A 20,423-nucleotide genomic window follows, 5' to 3' on the forward strand; every position below is an offset into this window, starting at 1 on the left:
CAAAAAGAGATAATATTACTTGAGTTTAGGGTTAAGCCAGAAATTTTGTCAAGCCATGCCTTCGGCATGCCACGTGGGATAAGTTTTTAACGGAAATATGCCGCCGAGTCGGATAGTTTGGGAAATTTGCACGATCCGTTAAAGTTCGTGACTTTAGGCGCAACTTTTATAGTTTGTGGGAAAAACCAAGCTTTCTCCAAAGTTTGTGACTTTTTAGGTGATTTACTTTTTAATTAATGTGCTGAATCAAATATTTGGGCTTATCACATATATCCATCCTGTTCTAGCCTTTTATTTCTTTTACTTGGGACAAATTTTGAAAAGCCCAAAAATCAATTAATTATTTTAATCCTGCAGTCAAATATTTGGTCAAATACCTCCCAACTTCTTCCACACGGTTTCCCCTATTTCTCCATCTTCCCTTAAAAATCTGCAACTAAAAATCAAACCTTTTCTCCTTCTTATGTTAACACACGCAGCCATCTCTTCCTCACACATTCTTCCATCCAAAATCTGAGGAAAAAGAAATCGCAAACACCCAATCTGCCGTTATTCTCTTCTCTTCCTCCAAAAGGTAATTTATTCTCATTCCATTGAATACGAAAATCTCCATACTTTGGTTCCATAATCAAAATTCTCGATATCACAGTGTGAAAGGGGTTTTTTCTTTTTTGTTCTAGAATGCAATTATCATTCCTCGAGTGTACTGGGCTTTTTTTAAATTCCGGCTTTGGGAGAGACGCATGACCCTCATGCGTCACCCATTAATGAAACGCATGACCGTGATGCGTTTTAGGGCACGGCGCATGAGCGTAATGCGTCTTTCAAATTTTTTTATTTTAATTGAAAGACGCATGACGCACATGCGTCTTAGGGTAAAACGCATGTGCGTCATGTGTGTCTCTCTAAAGTGGCTCTGTAGTTCAGTGGTAAGAATGCCATGTTGTCTCTGTGGAGACCTGGGTTCGAATCCCAATAGCCACACCATTACAATTTTTTTAATTAATTACAATAATTATTAAGTAATCCTGTTCCAATTTCCTTTTTGTGTTTTGAATTATTTTTTGATGCATGCCTCTTATTTATATTGAGTATTTACATAAAAAAAAACAAAAATTAAGCTAAATCAAACATATATTTTTTGGCTGCCTCAACGATATCCTAATCATCAGAAATGTTTTGCAGGACATTTTATTCCCAAAATGAAACAATGTGTACTAAATGGTAATTACGTAATAGTGGGATTTTTTGGTAGATGAAACAAAATTGGCTCTTTACCATTTTCTATATAACCAAGAGTATCATTATGCTAGGGTAAGAATGCCAATTATGTTTAAAATTGATGAACCGACCTGAATAGATTGAGAAAAAATAGAACATGAGTATAGGACGAAACTTTTGTATCTAACTCAAGTTCAAGTGAACATATTGAGAGAACACAACATATATTATAAATTGATAGAATTCATAAACCGAGTGGCTAGCTCGATTAATATTCATAATCACGAAGATTTTAAAACATCTCTCTTAACAAGAAAAATATTCAATTTATAATATTTGAGTGCTAGTTTACCTAAGGCAGAAATGAGGAGGAAAACGATACAAAAACCATATTGCTTGATTTTATGTTAAAACTATGTATGCGTGTCTATTTATATAAATAGTCTGGCACATACCATGATAAAAAAAACTAATAAACTTATTGTTGGCAAACTTTATTAAATGTAGTTTGCCAAAAAAACATTGATTCGTGTGAAAAATAATTACAATTTCCCAATAAACTTATTATTGGCAAACTTTATTAATTTGCCAGTAAATGAAGATCTGTAAAGTATATTTATTGCATATACAATGAATAGATTTTATCTTCTACTTTTCTCTCTTCAATTATTTACTTTATTGTTAGCTTATTTTATTGTGTTCTATTTCAATTGACTCATTAAATACAATTTCCTATATTTTATGCCTCAAAATATTTTAACTACATAGTATTTCCAATTTTATATATTTGTGTTCTACAATAATATTGATAACTCAGACTAATAATTTAAATAGGCTTGTAATCATGTCGTGACTGTCTCCGTTTTATGTAGTTGGCAAGTTGAAAGTCCACGCCATTTAGACACGTGGAACTAAAAAAAGAGTGAACTGCATAAACAGTCCTTGATCATATAGGATTGGACATAAATAATCTCCGGACTTTAAAATAGTACGAGAGGTCACTGAAATTAGGTATAATTACATTCATGGTATTTTTTCACTATTTGGATAAATTTTCGATCCAAAATACCCCAAGACATGGAAGACATTTATGTACATTTATAAATCATATATCAATAAATATTGTCTCAGTATATATATAATGATTGAACTTTGTCTCCCCTATAAAATATTCCCTCCGACATCTTTCAGCCCGAGTATCAGTGTATAATGTCAATTAACAACAATTAATTATAACTAGCTTTAAAAAAATATCTCAAAATTTTAAATGCATTTAACTATTTCTATTTAAATTATTTTTTTCACTCGACATCTATCAAATTATAGATAATTTTATAAGAATTCCAACGAGATCCAACATGCATATATTTCTTTCAAAATTTGATAACTTTTTTGTAAATGTTCATATATTTAGTAAAACAGTTTTTATCAATGTAATGTTTGTACAATGTCAATATGAAATTGTGTTGACATTGTCATGTCTTCGTGTTGATATATTTAATTCACTATATTGACAATGAATTCCTTAACCATGAATTTGATAGTTGTAATTATCTTTTTAATATTAAAAAATAAAAATTAAACCTACACATGTCAATTTATAGACCATTAGATTTATACGTTGGTTTTGTCTTTCATATTACCAGTTGTCACTATCACGGTAGAAAGAGTTAATTTCGCAATTAAATTCATTATGAGTGTTTTATGCAATAGTATGTGAGACCAACCATTACATGATTATGTGTGTATGCGTTGACCTAATGATAGAGTTGTTAATGTCCGAGACTAAATATATCGAGGGTTCCATTGCCATATTCATGGCTTCATCTCCGTATCCAAGTGCCGTATTTTTCTTTTTCTTCAGGGATTGTGTTTTCCTTTGGATTTTGCAAAATACATTGGATCTTGTTGCATTATTATAGAGCTTGAGAGTTGAGAATTAGATTTCAATTTTTGTGAAATCCTATTTTTCTTCGGCGGCTGCTATGTCTAATGCAAAAATCAAATATCCAATTTGATTTGGTTTGGGTTTTTTCGAATTTCGATTTGGTTTAATTTAAATTTTTGGCATGTTATGATATTTAGATTTTATGAAGATTGTAATTGTTTGCAGATGTTAATTGATTGATACGATAGTGCATATGTTTTTGTAGATACAAGAAAAATAATTTTAGAATTTTAGTTTTTTTTACTATATTTGTGGAATTTTGGTTTTCAATTCGGATTTCTTTTGTGAATAAATTGATTCGCTTCGGTTATAATTTTCATGCATTGGTTTTTTTTATTCAATTCAGTTTGGAGAAAAAGTTTAACTAAAAATCAAAAACTCGCCAGTGATTCTACTAAATTAGTGACCGTGGGAAACACCTTTATATGAACTCCACTATGCAATGTTTGTGTCATTTTGAGCTTCGTCTTCATCTGCTTGGCCCTTGAATCGTGAAGAGTAATTTTACAAATGAATTTATGTGCAAAAACTTTTCTCCAATACCTTTAGAGCATCCACATCCTTGCTCTTTGGCAAGAGCATGGATGTAGGCCCGAACCCACTTTTATTAATTTTTTACTCCCTGCTCTTCCCCAAAAGCACAACACTCACATCCATGCTCTTCCGCAAGGACATGCACAAGGGTCTCACATTCCATTATTTAATTTAAATACTTCAATTACTAAAAATACATTAAAATATAAAAATTACATAATTAAATCATAAAAAATAAAAATTACAAACTTAAAATCCTAAAAAATAAAAATTACATAATTAAAATCCTAAAAAATAAAAAATATATAATTAAAATCCTTCAAATTAAAAATTACATAATTAAAGGCTAAAAAATACCCAGTGGAAGACTAGTCCTCTGGCCCTATCCCCAATGTTTTTCGGAGACCCCGTATCATTGCCAAATGTGAATCAAGTTGCTCGAGAGTCATCCGATACCTATCGGCCAAATTGAGTTGAGCCAAAATGGTACACAACGAGTTGGTGGGGGGTTGAGGTGGCACAAAGGGAGCGGGAGTGGGGGCGGCTGGAGTCGCAGCGCGACGACGGTTGGCCGTCGCCTTCTTCCTTCCTTGCGGCCGGCGTTGGGAATTGCTCGGGCCGGCGTTGGGGCTACCCAAGTTAGCTCCGACAAGTTGGCTAGCCACCTCATCCTCGCCGGCGTCGGATAGGGATACTGACCTCGACCGTTTGCTGAGGAGCTGGAAAAGGATAATACGTCTGCCTTATACTTCGGATGATGGCGCACCTCCTGCCAAGCGCTGAGGTACTTGAACGGTTTGTAGTGTTGGGATTGGTAGGTCGCCAACGCGACACTGATGATGTCAAACTCGCTCCTGCCGCTCCCCGCCGACCGCTCTTCCTGGAGGTAATACCCATGGAACTTTTGGATTTCTTCGTTGGCTCTGAAGATGGTATTGCGCACCATACTCTCATTGCGCTCGATGGTTCCATCCGGGCTGTTTTCATTGTACCGGCGAGAAACGCGCCACCAAAACCTATCCCCGTTTTGGTTCGTGCCAACCTCCGAATCTTCGGAGATAATCAAATAGGCTTTGAATAACTGATCCGTCTCCGCCGGAGTGTACGGGGTGCAGACACCACGAGGAGTAGGAGCAGGAGGAGTTTGAGAGCCGCTGCTCCCTCCCGATCCGGGTTCGGGTGCCCACCCGTATCGCCCATCGAGGGCATCTTGGTCATCCACCGGGTAAGGCCGGTAGCCACCCGGAACTTGAGAACCTTGGGTTTGAGGAGGGGCCGAGAATTGCGTTTCCGGACTAGGGAATGGTTGTGAGCCGAACCATTCGTGTTTCCAACCGCGTGAGTCGGTGGGGTGATCGCCGGAGCCAGACATTTTTTTTGTAAGAGTGAAAGATTGAGAATTGATAAGAGAATTTAGATGAGAATTGTGTAGTGTGGTGGGAAATTTTTTGTGTAGAAGTGGGGGTATTTATAGATGAAAATGTGAATTTTGGGGGAAAAAATTGAAAAATAAATTAAAAGTGGGGAGGAAACGGATATAATTTATTGGGAAGTGGGAAAGTATTTTTTTTATTTAAAATGATTTTTCAAATTAAATTCAATTTTTAAAAAAATTTTGAAAATGCCAGCGGCTTTGCCGTTGGCCAATCCCGTTGCGCCACGTCAGCCTGCTCAGCGGCACGGGCGTGCTCTATGTATCGAGCTGAGTCGTGCCAGCGGCACGGACATCGTCCTCCGCATCAAGCACCGATGCGGATGCTCTTAGGCTTTATAGCAGATGATAGCGTGAATGAAGACGACAAAGAGACCGCGTTGGAGGATGACAACGCGTCGACAAGTGAACCTAGCATGGAAAGCTCGCGGCCTCAATGTCAAACTCGGGCGCCAGATCGTTTCCAAAATTATGTTTTTCGCAAGTTAGGTTTTATTTTTTTTGCATTATAAGTTAGAGTATTTATTTTTTTGCATTATAAGTTAGAGTATTTAATTTTTTTAGCATGGTACGTGTGTAATGCCCCAAAATTTTCTATTTTTTTTAGTTGTTCTCGAAAGGGCATCGAAGTTTAGCCAAAATAAAAATACTTTTTTTGTAATGCTCAATTGACAGAGTATTAGAACGTCTACGGTTGATCAAGAGGAGTTTCAATTTACGTTTAGTGCTTGGAATAACACTAAGTAGTTATTGAATGTGAAATAGGGAGTACAAAAAATTCAAGCCCAACTAGACGATACGGTACATGATAAAGTTTAATATAAATTAAATTACAATTTAGTTTGGGCATGAAAGTAAATAAATATTCTTTGGGCCTAATGGTATTGAAGCTAAATTACATCTTCTGAATTGAGCCCAAGTAGCTAAAATCTTTTGAGCCCATATGACCCAACAGCTCCAAGCTACAGAATTTCCAATTTCAGCACAGATCAGATTTCTGCCGCTACACTGTAAAACCTTCCCTCTCCTACAAAGTTAATTCACACAAGTATTAATCTTTTTTCTTAATTATGAGCCCCTAACCTCCAAATTCTTGTAAACATCAAAATCTGTTTTAGCAAAAGAAAAGGTGAATGACTTAAAGCCCAATCTGACGAGAGAGAATCCTATTGTGAAGGTTGTATTTCCGTGGAAAACTGAGGGAGAAGAAGCGATGAAGTTCTGGGATTGGTACTTGAAGATAGCTGTTGGGTCAGCGATGGTTGGAGGTTCAATGGAGCTTTTCATGATCAAAACTGGTTTCTGTGTGAGATCCCTCCTTCTCCCTTCCATCTTTTTATTTTCCCACTCGCACCAACACACACATTCAGGGTTATTTGCTTAGTTTGATTTGTTTTTTTATCAACCGTTAATCAGTGAGAAGCCATTCCTGAACTTGAGTGCTATGAATTTTAATTTTGTGTATTTGGTCAGGGAGATGTTGGAATTATTGATTTTATTTCCCTGGTCTATTGTTGGTGATTTGGATACCTCTTAAATTAGGCTAATGTAAAAGAATGTGAAAAGATAAGAAGATGTCCATGCTTTGATTATGCTTCCAGAGTTTAATCTTGAACATGAAATTGCTGCAATGATGCACCACTTAGTCAACTTCATTTTCTGATACCTTATGTGAGAGCACTAACTCACAGATTCAGTGTTGCAATATGCTTGTAGTCTATTCAATTCATGTTTCTTTGTTGGTTATATAGTGAGTAGAACCTCTTCTGCTACTGATTTTTAGCATATTCTTGTATGTATTTTCCTAAATTAAGCAGACGATAAAGTAGCAGTTTTGGAGTCAGAGAAGAGGGCTTGGGAGAGTTCGCCTGAAGCTCAGGCCATGAGAGACGCTCTCAATCCTTGGCGGCATCAAGAGAAGGAAGCCGAAAAGAGTTCCTAGTCGCGTTAGAACGGTTTGTTTCACAAAACTTCAGATCTTGATATAAACTAGTACAGATTGTTAGACTTCATCTTGAGTATCATATGGTTGGAAGCCACCTAATAATTTAGAAATTCTGTACAAAATCATAATTATGTGAAAGTTTGTATACTTAGACACAACTACTCCATTTAGAAATTAGAACTGATGTGTCTGCAGAAATTTATGAAAAGCCATTGTTGATTTACAGGTCTTGAGTAAGGTTTGCATCTCTTCTACAGTTGATGAAATTTATGAAAAACCAATTCTCTTACATTACACCCTCAGAGTTATCTTCCCTTGTCTGCAGAAAGCAGGCAATTTGTTCCAAGGCATAATATTCTGAATTGAAATTGGCAGATCATAAACTCAATTACTGCCTTTGTTGCAGGCTTTATTGTTGAAATCGACTGACTGGTTTGAGTTAAGATGGCGAGTTTATGTTGATAGATATTTGTTTGAATGCATCATGTTTTCATACATGATGTCATTTGCTCATAACGCTTCCGTTAACATAGTATTTCAGTTGAGTTCACGTATTGTTGAGATACTATTCCATTCGAGTTTATGTGACTTTGAATCTATTCTAGTTATTTTCATTATTGCTAGCCATGTCCAATTGTGCCAATGTTCTTATTTCTTCACAGCTTCTTTAATTCCCCCCTTGTCGCGATCAACGGAGTTTTCTATCCTTAAAAAGTGTGTTCGTGACAAAGTTAGGGTATTTATTTTCTTGTATGGTGCGATAGGGTATTTATTTTCTTGAATGGTAAGTTAAGATATTTATTTTCGCGCATGGTAAGTTTTTATTTTGATCTCCATAATTGACGATTCGAGCAAATCTATAAGCTCATTTTCGAGTATTCTTTGTGATTATTTCCCGGATCATATAAGAGTGTTGAATCAACTTTAGATCCTAGAATTATGAATAAAAGACATTATTATTCTTTTCTAATCCATGAATGAATAAAATTATCTCTTAATTATCTTTAATCTTGCAAAAAACCCTAACAAACGGTCTCCGTCTGCTCGACGAGGTTTTTCGTCACGAGAATTCATAAACCAGAGTGGCTAGCTCGATTAATATTCATAACCACAAAGATTTTAAAACATCTATCTTAACAAGCAAAATATTCAATTTATAATATTTGAGTGTTAGTTTACCTAAGGCGGAAATGAGGAGGAAAACGATATAAAAGGATTGAGTCAGTGAAACCATATTGCTTGATTTTATGTTAAAACTATGTATGCTGTGTCTATTTATATAAATAGTCTGGCACATACCATGATAAAAAAATTGATAAACTTATTGTTGGCAAACTTTATTAAATGTAGTTTGCCAAAAAAAACATTGATTCGAGCGAAAATTAATTACAATTTCCCAATAAACTTATTATTGGCAAACTTTATTAATTTGCCAGTAAATGAAGATCTGTAAAGTATATTTATTGCATATACAATGAACATATTTTATCTTCTACATTTCTCTCTTCAATTATTTAATTTATTGTTAGCTTATTTTGTTGCGTTCTATTTTCAATTGACTCATTAAATACAATTTCCTAAATTTCATGCCTCAAAATTTCTTAACTACATAGTATTTCCAATTTTATATATTTGTGTTCTACAATAATATCGATAACTCAGACTAATAATTTAAATAGGTTTGTAATCATGTCGTGACTGCCTCCGTTTTATGTAGTTGGCAAGTTGAATGTCTATGCCATTTAGATATGTGGAATTAAAAAAAGAGTGAAGTGCATAAACAGTCCTTGATCATGTAGGATTGCACATAAATAATCTCCAGACTTTAAAATAGCACGAGAGGTCACTGAAATTGGGTATAATTACATTCATGGTATTTTTTTTAACTATTTGGATAAATTTTCGACCCAAAATACCCCCAAGACATGGAAGACATTTATGTACATTTATAAATCATATATCAATAAATATTGTCTCAGTATATATATAATGATTGAACTTTTCTAGCTCTGGATCGTTTGCTTCATTTTTAGTTAGTTTTAATCCGTTTGAGAACATTGTTAAATAACCCGTAGATTATTTAATGAGGTCTTTATCTAGTTTGTTTTAGTCCGTTTTAGAACATTGTTAAATAACCCGGAGATTATTTAATGAGGTCTTTATCCACACAAACATGATTCACTTTCTAACTTGTAACTAACCACCAATTCATTTATGCTGTAAATTTATCACAAAAACTCCCTAAAAATTTATTTCATACACAAATAAGATCAAAATAGCCATATGACTATACTTTTAATCCCCTTTTCTATTTTACTAATTAAATTATTCTTTTATAGATATTCATTGAAAGATTTGTGAATAAATCTGACCAATCAATCCCCTGTCCATGAATATATTTTCCATTTTTTTTACTTTGCTTTCTCATAGTCGATTATTTGGCCAATCAATCTCCCTAAAACCCTTAATTAAAGACAAGTTTGCATTTGATATTTTTCCATTTAATTTACAATAATCTATTACATGGAAGAATATTATATTGAGTTACGCTATTAAATCTCGCTTCTCCGTCTCCCCTATAAAATACTCCCACCGAGATCTTTCGGCGCGAGTATCAATACACTGTATAATGTTAATTAACAACAAATTAATTATAACTAACTTTAAAAAATATCTCAAAACTTTAAATGCATATAACTATTTCAATTTAAATTATTTTTTTCACTCAACATATATATCAAACTAAAGATAATTTTATAATAATTCCAACAAGATCCAACATGCATATGTTTCTGTCAAAATATGATAATTTTTTTTGTAAATGTTCATATATTTCGTAAAACAGTTTTTATCAATGTAATGCTTGTACAATGTCAATATGAAATTGTGTTGACATTGTCATGTATTTGTGTTAATATATTTAATTCACTGTATTGATAGTGTGTTCCTTAACCATGAATTTGATAGTTGTTAGAGTGTCCACTATAGAGGCGGCGCGCCGGCCGGCCCCTTCCCACCGCCGCCGCGCCTTGCTATAGTGTGGAGGACGTCCGCCCCGAGGCGGATGAAATTTCCGGGGCGGAAGGTCCTCCGGCGTTTTTTGTGCGAGGACGCGCCGGTGTCCTTTCGCCGCGCCGACCTATAGTGCACAGGCAATCGGTGCGCCGGCCGCCCCCTTCCAAATTTATTTTATTTTATTTTATTTTATTTCGAAAATTATACCTATAAATACCACTCCTCCACCCCCCATTTTTACATCATTTTCACACACTCTCCATTCATTCACTATCTACACTTTTAACTCTCTAAAAATGCACGGTGGACACGACGACTCACCCAGCTCGGACGAATCGAGATATGGCGGCAATCCTTCCCAGCCGTCGGGATATGGCGGCTATCCTTCTCAGCCGTCGGGATATGACGGCAATCCTTCCCAGCCATCGGGATATGGCGGATATCCTTCTCAGCCGTCGGGATATGACGGCTCTCCGTCCCAGCCATGGAGTTGGAGTCAATCTCCCCCTCCGTGGGGATCGAGTCCAACTCCTCCTCCATCTCAGCCGTGAAGGTCTTCTCCCACGCCCCAACCTTTTCAGCGGAATCTGAGTCGCTCGGCGTTTGGAGATTACAGACCCAACCTCAACGCGCTTAACCATCCCCGTCCGGAGACTCCTTTCCAATCCAGCCAATCTCCTTTCACTGGTGCAGATCAAGACGCCCTGGATATGATGATGGGTCTGCTCAGTTCGCGCGTACCGGATACGCCCGTTCCGACGAGACTCGACTGGACCGAAGGGGCGGGTGGAAGCAGTGGCGGCGGTGGAAGACGCGGTGGCTGCAGTGGCGGCTCGGGCAGGGGCGTCGGAAGCGGCGGTGGCGGCTCGGGCAGCGGCAGTGGCAGCGATGCAGTGGCGCCAGAGGCCGGACACAAACGGGGCACGCACTACACCAAAGCGGAGTCCATTGCTGTGGCGAGGCCGTGAGATGCCGTCACATCAGACCCCATAGTGGGCACCGATCAGACCGAGGGGAGCTTTTGGAAGCGCGTCCTGTTGGCATACAATGAGTTCAAACCTCAAGACGCCAAACCGCGTGACGGAGAACAGCTCCGCAAAAAGTGGTCTAGGATTCTGCCGGCCACCAAGCGGTTCACGAGCATATACCAGAACAACCTGCTCAATGCTGAGAGTGGCCGGAGCGAAGCCGACGTGAAGGCATTGTCTATGGGCCAATACAACACGGAGGGCTGGCTGAAGTTACAATGTGGGAGGAGTATCAAGTTCTTGAGCACTGGCCGAAATTCAAGGCCATCTGTGAGCAAGAGCAGGCTGGAGCTCCTGGGCCGAAGCGTACTAGACACAAGACTACAGCAGCGGCAGCGGCTCGCAATCATTCGATCTGAACGATGAGCAAGCTGAAGAGCCCTCTGTTACACACTCTAGGCGCGCACCTCCGGGACAACATGCCTCTATCCGACGCGCTAGAGAGGATGGAATTTCCTCCTGCCGATCGTCGGTCGCGTCTGGATCGTGCACCCCGCAGCCCGCCCCAGCACCCCAGCACAGGGTCCCTGGTTCCCGCGAGGTCTTGAGGGAGAACCTAGATGTGCAGTTGATGCAACAACTACAGGACGTCTGCAGCAAATACGAGGCCGCAACCGACCCGTTCATCTAGGATACATACTTGAAACTCATAAGTCGAATCCAGCGCCGTCTAGGCTTGGCCGAGAGGATCTTGGGGCAGGGGCGGCCGGTGGCAGCGGGGAGACGGAGAAGAAGAGGAGGATTCCGACTCCGCCACCGATTAGACGGTGGCGCCGTTTTTATTTGTATTTTGTTTTAAATGTTCGTTGTATAATTTTACTGTTTCCAATACAACGAATATTCGGTCTCAATTACCTCGTTTTCTAATTATTTAAATTCTGATGATTTTAACTATAATTGATTGAAACTAAAGGAAAAAATTAAAATTGGTTATAAAATTTCGGGGCTATTGGAAGTGTCTGCCTGTAGTGGCGGAAACCCTTTTTTTTGGGCGCGGGCAAAAAAATTGGGATTGTGGACAAAAAAAAGGGGGCGGGGCTATTGGGGACGTCCGCCTTATAGTGGACACCCTTATTATCTTTTTAATATTAAAAAATTAAAATTAATCCTACACATGTGACCATTAGATTTCAAAAATCTTACTATAATTTTAAATTAGTAGTAGTTAATAATTTAGGTCTTAATTTTATATTGGGCCTGTCTGTGTGCCTATTTTTTTAGGAGTAAGACGCATATAACTGTGTAATTTTTCCGTATCCGCCCGTGGAAGTTGCCAACTCTCTCTCCAGCTCCTCTCTCCTTTCCGATGAAGAACCGATTGCGATAATCAACTATATATAGCCGGAAAAGATGAGTACTGTCGACAAAATGTTGATAAAGGGCATCCGGAGCTTCGACCCCGAAAACAAAAACGTCATCACCTTCTTCACGCCCCTCACTCTCATTGTCGGCCCCAACGGTGCCGGAAAAACTGTACAAACTCATGCCCCATACCTCTTGTGCACTTTGCATTGGGATTTGTACCTTTCATCATCTCCACATTTTTAAGTTGTACATTATGCTTAGGATGTGGTAATCCCCTTTTCGCATTCATAATTGGGGCAATTTAGCAGTCTGTGAGATTAATTTGATCATGCATATTCGACTCTAGAACTATTATCATCTTATTCCCCCTTTACAATTTCGTGGTTATTGCAAAATCTGGTAACTGTGTAGACTGAAGTGTCAATCTTATCCGTTTTGCTTTAGAATGCACAATTCACTGCATTCTATTCAGTGAAAAAGGATTACTCAGTCCTTATATTTTAAATTTTTAGTATTGTTACCCATATAAGATCTTTTTCACATGGTGTCTTCAAAGAATATTACTCTGGAATCTGTTATTCTGTAAATACTGAAACAAACTTGTTTTTCTGTAAATTCTGTAAATACAAGTGAACTACCTCCAAATGCCCGGTCAGGTCACAGCTTCGTTCATGACCCAAAGGTTCTCTAACGCCTCTATACATGTTCACCTATTTAGATAATGGAATAAATATTCCTGGAACTATACTTTTAGGTGGCAGGGGAGACAGAGACGAAGGGCCAGATAAAGCTAAGGTTTAAGACGGCAGCAAGGAAGGATGTAGTCTGCATAAGGTCATTTCAGCTCACCCAGAAAGCCACCAAGATGGAGTACAAGGCAATTGAGTCTGTGCTTCAGAAGATAAATCCTCAGGCTGGAGAGGTAAAATCACTTGGTTTATAAAATTTATTGAAATTTCATAGGCATTGCCTTCCCTATGGTAATATTTTACTTTTCAGTGCCTTTATTCAGTTTCATGCATAACTAATTCAACTTGTTTAGATATGACACATGTGCAGACAAGATTTTCTGAATCGTAGGGGATATGTGTCAACAGCACTATATCAGTAGCTTTGGATGTTATTTTTGAGTGGAGTCTTAGTCTAGGACTCCAGGGCAGAGAGAGTTTTCTTTAACTATTGGAGCTTAACTTGCTGGCTCTCACTCTGTTGATGTGTTCCTTTCACGTGCATGCCTCTCGGCTTACATAACTGTGACCCCTATCTTCTGGAGATCTTATTGTATGAATTTTAATTTGAGGGGACCATGAAGACAATACTGCATGTCCTTTGACAAGAAAGGCCTGTAGTAGAGTTCGGTGTCTTGACTATTCAATGTAACTTGCAAGAATGGGTTTCTTCCATGAGAATTTTAAGGGATCTGCAGCATCATAGTTTATTCACTGATTAAAATAATTGCGCATCTTTGATTACTCATTTCAAGACCACTGTGAACCGTCCGAGATAAGCAGACTTTGTGGGATTTGAAGCTGGTCCTGTAAAACATTATCAGAGAAGCAGACTTCTCTGGTAGCAGCATTTTTGGACAAGAACTTGAATACTTTAACTGTGTGACTGCTTGGTTGGGGTTGGTTGTGAATTATTCTAAAGAGACATTTTATAATTTGCCTTTAATTGCTTTAAAGGAAACTCAGACACTGGATACATTTAGACACACAACTATATGTAAGAAATTTGAACTCAGTATTAAAATTTCATGGTTTATTCACATACCATAATGCAATAGCATGGGAATTGGGAACTGATGCAAGCCCTCAATTAAGGCACACTAGACATGTTATTGTTGTGCCAAAAGAGAAAAGGTTGTTGACTTTTGGTGCATATATAGAATAATAGTCCATTTGTAGGGATGCTATGTTTCTGACTTCTATAAAATGTATTTTGACTCTTAGAAATGATATAAAGGGAAAAGGGTCCATCCTAGGCCAATGTTTCTGTAGATGAATCCTAAAAGTATACTTTTTGATCGCAAAGTATTGTATTATTGATTCCATAATTGAATTGCCCAGTGCTTTTGTTTTTGGAGCATTAAGTTAAGATGGGTGATTGAGCTCTTAAGCTGGAGTTGCCACTTGCGATTCATGAAATGAAAGACCTATCAATAACCATTATTCATACTTTTAATCTTCTTTCATTTTATTTCCTGATGAAGCTAATTAGCTGGTGTTGTCTTAGCCAGCTACGGGAGAGCATTGCACAATATGAAGCGAGGACAGCAACGTTAAATTCTCAAATCGAGGAGCTTGACCCCAAAATACAGAATATAGACAGGGAGATTAATAAAACTGAATTGCTGTTGAAGGACCTGCGCGAGTTACAAGGTCAGATAGCTACAAAGTCAGGGAAAGAAAATCCAAGTTTGAGGATGTTCACAAGCGCTATAGTGACCTTGATGAGGAAAGTGAAGGTCTGTGATATGATTGCATGATCTTGTTTGTTTATTTTTCTGCTTCTTCTTTTCCATGGAATCATTGTTGGTGATTTTGTTTTTTCATCTTCACATCTATTTTTTCTTAGACACTGATGAAGAACTAAATGAATGGAAATCCAAATTCGACGAAAGGATTGCGGTGTTGGAAACCAAAGTTAACAAGTTATTGAGGGAAAAGATGGATAATAAGGAGACAAGTCGACATCTTGAGGATGACATTGCAAAAAATATCAAGGAGATTGCCAAGCTTCAAGCACTCATAGAAATAGTATTTTTGTATCTCTTTCTGCAATGTGATATACATTGCGCATCATTAAATTTTCACTATGTGATAATCTACTCTCTCTATTTTGTCGTCAGGCTCAATTGTCCCAGAAGGATAAAAGAGACTCCACCATTCGAAGCCTAATCAGGAAGCACAATTTAGGTTCACTACCAAGTGGCCCATTAAGTGATGATGCTTGTTCCAGCCTTACTGATTGAATCCAGTCAATGTTGAAGGACCTACACAAAGACTTACAGGATAAGAAGGTCTATTTCTTTTGCTCATTCTGCTTGGTTTTTATGCACTATATGCTTGCCTGTTACACACTATTTCACCTGGTAGTATCATGCGAGTATAGTGATGATGAAAATGCAACAGCTTGGCTGTAGCCTAAGCAGGCAACATTTAGTTCATTTCCCTATAAATGAATTAGATTACAGTATTTCATGGATACAAATGGTTTATTCACCATCAGTTCTCATGCAATATTTTTGATATGGTATTGAGTGCCATCTTAGGGTCAAACTTTTGAATGATCGAAGTATTGAATGACATAATTTTTTTCTTATAATTAAATTACCTGGATCTAGGAGCCAACTAATAGATGAATTTGCAATATCTTTTATTTGCTTTGGTTCTGTCTGAATGATCATTCATCTAAGAGGTCTAAATGGTTAAGCTGATAAACACAAGAGAGCTATTTTGCATTTAAGAACCCCATCAAAAAGCTCCCTCTATCATTCAAATATACCCCTCCCCTCCATATTAAGATAAAACATTTAATGTATTTGGGAAAGTAAATTTGACACAGTTATCATACCTTACACTTATTTACTATGTTAAAGATTTATAAGTGCCTTAGCGGTGTTGTGTCTATTTAGTGATATCATATTTAGTTCTGGGAGGTGATTATTATTGAAGGTTCTCTTTTTTGTTTCTAAACCTGATGCAGCAAGACGGAGATTTGTTGAATCCAAACTTCAGTCCTTGGATCCGCAGGCTGGTGGTATCGATTCATATCTTAAAATGTTGGAGACTGCCAAGGAAAGGAGAGATGACCTGAGCAGGTTTGCGCTTATAATTTGTTTTCTTCATTTGTTTGTTCTTCTATTTAGTGATATCATATTTAGTTCTGGGAGGTTGCATGTATCAATGGTGGTTTTGGTGTATATGGTAACTTTGCTATGTTTTATACTGGCAGAGACTACAATGTTTCTGATGGCATGGGGAGAATGTTTGAACCATTCGAAAAGATTGCTAGTGCTCATCACTACTGCCCTTGCTGTGAGAGTCCTTTTTCATCCAATGAGGAAGATGCATTTATTAAAAAGGTGCCTAAATTTATATAACCATTTGATGTTTCCAACCTATCTTAGTTAAAAGAGATGTCTATAACTCTTTGCTTCATTACAGCAAAGAGTGAAAGCACTGGATCTTACCGAACGGCTGAAATTATTGGAAGTACAGTCGTCAAATGCTGATTTTCACTTTCAGCAGTTAGACAAACTCCGGGTGGTCTATGATGAATATGTCAAAACTGGCAAGAAGTTAATTCCGCTTGCTGAAAAGAACCTGCATGACTTAAATGAGGATTTTGATCTAAAACATCAGGCTCTTGATGATGTAATCATCGACTGCAGTATATTTTAGCTTTAACAGGACTTTTTTTTGGCTATTTCATGCTTTTCTTTTATGACTCTTAAAACAAAAGGAACTGTAGAAAGATAATTAAAACCTTCTGTTACTCAGATGTCCCTCTTTGCTTTCCTAGTTAAGCCTATCTACCTCATTCAGTTTAGAGCTGATGTACTAGAGTAAGTGAAAAGATCATGTACAAACTTTTGTTCATATTCTTTCTGCACCATAAACTTGTTGGCATTTTCAGTTCTGTGATCACCCATCTCTTACCTTATAAGGCATTCTCATGAGTTGCTTAATTTTTTTGTGCTCTTCTCCAAAAATTGATACTGTCTTCTGCATTAGCATAACAAACTTTCTGCCCTACAGGTGCTGGGTGTAGATGCATTGATACAACCTGTAGGAACTGTTGACAGGCTGTTCCAGGAAATGCAAGCTTTACAGAAACAGGTAAATGAATTGGAAAGCAAACTTGATATTCAAGCTCAAGGTCTAGATGCCAAATCCCTAGAAGAGATCATATCAGAGCTGAAAAGTTTGGAAAAAGAAAGGTCGGTAATACCTTTATCTCATTTCTGTAGAGTTATCTATTTTTTGCATATTAATCGATGAGCTTGCAATTGTTGTATGAATTTGATTGAATCAAGTCCTCACATCCTGTAGAAGTAGAGGTTTCCTGCATTATGTGCTGATTGTGCTCTTCTGTTGATCATCAGGAATACCTTGATTGATGATACAGAGAAGTTAAGAACTGAGCAGATGACCATGGAAAAAAAAATATCATCACTACAATCACGGTGGAGCATTGTAAGGGAAGAGAAGATTAATGTTGCTAACATATTATCGAACATTAAAAGAGTAGAGGATGAGTTAGATCGTCTGCTTGAAGATAAAAGTCAAGTTGATCTTGATTTGAAGGTAATAAGTTTTTCTTAAACGAACTGCCATATATATATTAGACTGATTAAAATGTCTTCCATAAGTTCAAATTTGTCGAAACTCAGAAGGTTTAAAATATCTCATACTATGGAAAATAAGGTTCAGTTTCCGAATATTGCTCTGAAAAATAAAGGCTGTTGTACATGTAGTTAAAATCAATTACTCCCTCCATCCCCTAAAAAGAGGAACTTTTGAAACATAATGGGTTTTAATGCAAAATTGGTAAAGTAAGAGAGATAGAAAGAAAAGTGTGTTAGTAGAAAATGGGTCCCACCTCATTAGAGAGAAAGAACTTTCCTCTATTAGAAAGTTTCTATTTTTAGGGGATGGACCAAAAAAGAAAGAGTTTCTTTTAGGGGACGGAGGGAATATTATATTATAAATTCTGTAAAGGATTTGACTGTTAGTTTAATATTTCAGGGGGCATATTCATTATTCAGTAGACACTCTTATTATTCCAGAATTATCCATCTAAGGTTAACCTGTGATATTCAATATCATGATTAAGTTGTGAGAATCAATGTTATGAAAATAATATACTCCCTCCGTCCCGGACTACTTGCACTTATTTCCTTTCTGGGCGTCCCAAGTTATTTGCACTCTTTCCATTTTTAGTAAAAATTATCACCTACAGCCGTAATATTTGACTTTGTCTATCACTCATTCCTTAATCTCCGTGCCGAAAAGGAAACGTTCGAGTAGTCTGGGACGGAGGGAGTATTTAATTATAAGATATAATCTATAATATAATATGAGTGAAATATATGGTCTACCTACCATTAATAGTAAAAGTAAACTGTGATTTCTAATTGCCTATAGACTAAAATAGTAAACCGGAACACTAATGGTAGACTGCCGGACCGAGAGAATAACAAAATCAATAAACATAGCGGGCTTAGATTTCAAGGAGGGCCTAATTTTACTTAAGGTTTGAAATGTTACAGTCATCACCTTAATCGGCACAATATTTTTGAAATAACAAGAAGATGTTAAACATAGTATGTCTAGTGATTTTTTTAATTTTAAAAATTTAAAACTATACTCCTTTCGTCTCATAAAATTGTTTCATTTTTCTATTTTGGATCGTCCCACAAAATTAGACCTTTCCAATATTTGATAAATTTTTCTGTTATGAGGTTGAAAGTTCAATTCTTCATTAACAATATTACTCTAATTATCTTTTTTCTCTCCTAAAATCTCTACTTAATTTATGTGACGAATGCATGAGTACTATTATATCCCAAGGTAAATTCACGCATCAGCGCTCATTTATTCACTTCTATATTACTACTTACCTCAAATAATTACGAGTTTAGGTCCAAAAATCTTAAATTTATGAAACAAAAGAAAAATATTTCGACAGAAACAACACCGACAACGTCTTAAAATCAAACTACCAAAAAACATATGCAGAAAAGAAAACCATAATATAAGGGCACCTATAGTGGTGCGGATGTCCCGATGGACACCCCAAAAACACCTCCTGCCAGGTCATAAGGACATCACATTGCACAGTGACGGACATCCCCAAGGACATCCCGACGGATTTCCCACAATAATAAAAATTCACAAATTCACCAAATTAAACAATTTACGGAATTAAAATTTCGACACAAATACGGAGAAATTGCAACCACTTTATTTAAAAAAACATACATAATTATTAAAAAAAATTACATAGTTAAAAAAAACCGCCGTCTCACTCCTCGGATTCCCCGCCGGTAGTCCCCTCGTCGCCACTCTCCGCCATGTCTCCCAACCCCAAATCACGCCGCATACTGTTGATGATATCCTTCAGCGACGACCTGTAATGGCGATCGGTCGATGTTCTCCATTCAACCATTGCACGTAACAGGGTTTCATGTTGAGCGACGCGGGCGAGTGAGGGGAGCTCGGGATCGTTTTGGGTAGGAGCTGCCGATCTCGGCGGACCCGCTGGCGCTTCCACTCGCCATCCGCGCCGCGGACTTTTGCCCCACCGGGCGACGGCGACGGGCCGACGATGAAGGTGTCAGGAACTCTGCCTCGGCGGGGGGAGTTCGTGGGAACCAGCACTGCTTCGGCCAGCCAGATTCAACACCCGTAGTAAACTTGACTGAAGTCTGCACCACAAGATACACCTCCCAATATTTGAATTCCCCGAAAGCCCACCGCAGCGTCTTTGAACTGATGGTGAGACAGAAGCTTCACATCCTCGGCAGACATGCCGCTGGTTGCCGAGAGGAGGTTGTTTGTGTAAATGCCGGCGAATCGGCTTAGTTGCCTCTTCAGCCGCTCCCACTGTTTCCGACATTGCTCTCCGTTGTGAGGCTTCCCCCTGGCGGTTTGAATTGGAGGTAGCTTTGGCTAATGCGCCACCACATCCCGTCGATATATTGGTTAGCCACGATATATGGATCCTCCACTATACTGATCCACGACTTCGCAACCGCGATGCACTCCTCTGTGCTCCAGACGGTCCTCTTTTTCCCGCTGGATCCCTCCCCCACCTCAACATCCACCGCCTCACCATCGTACCCCGTCGCAGGAGAGGTAGTGCCCCATCCCCTGCCCCTCCCTCTCCTTGTCCTCCCCCTCCTCCATGTTGCCGTTGGTGAGTCTGTGGGAGAATCCCGGGTCGGAGATATCCCCAACTCCTCAAACGAGAACTTCTCGATGCCAG

General features: G+C 38.0%; 1 long non-coding RNA gene and 1 pseudogene across 1 annotated transcript; both read left to right on the forward strand.

Moving 5' to 3' along the window:
- Nucleotides 1-6,134: 6,134 nt before the first annotated feature.
- On the forward strand, nucleotides 6,135-7,707 carry LOC121783745. Its single transcript, XR_006046639.1, has 3 exons — nucleotides 6,135-6,439; nucleotides 6,953-7,090; nucleotides 7,307-7,707. It is a non-coding gene; the product is annotated as an uncharacterized LOC121783745 (long non-coding RNA).
- Nucleotides 7,708-12,401: 4,694 nt separating this feature from the next.
- LOC121784070 lies at nucleotides 12,402-17,874 on the forward strand (annotated as a pseudogene).
- Nucleotides 17,875-20,423: the final 2,549 nt, after the last annotated feature.

The sequence above is a fragment of the Salvia splendens genome, chromosome 21 (genome assembly GCF_004379255.2).
Source record: "Salvia splendens isolate huo1 chromosome 21, SspV2, whole genome shotgun sequence".
Taxonomy (NCBI): Eukaryota; Viridiplantae; Streptophyta; class Magnoliopsida; order Lamiales; family Lamiaceae; genus Salvia; species Salvia splendens.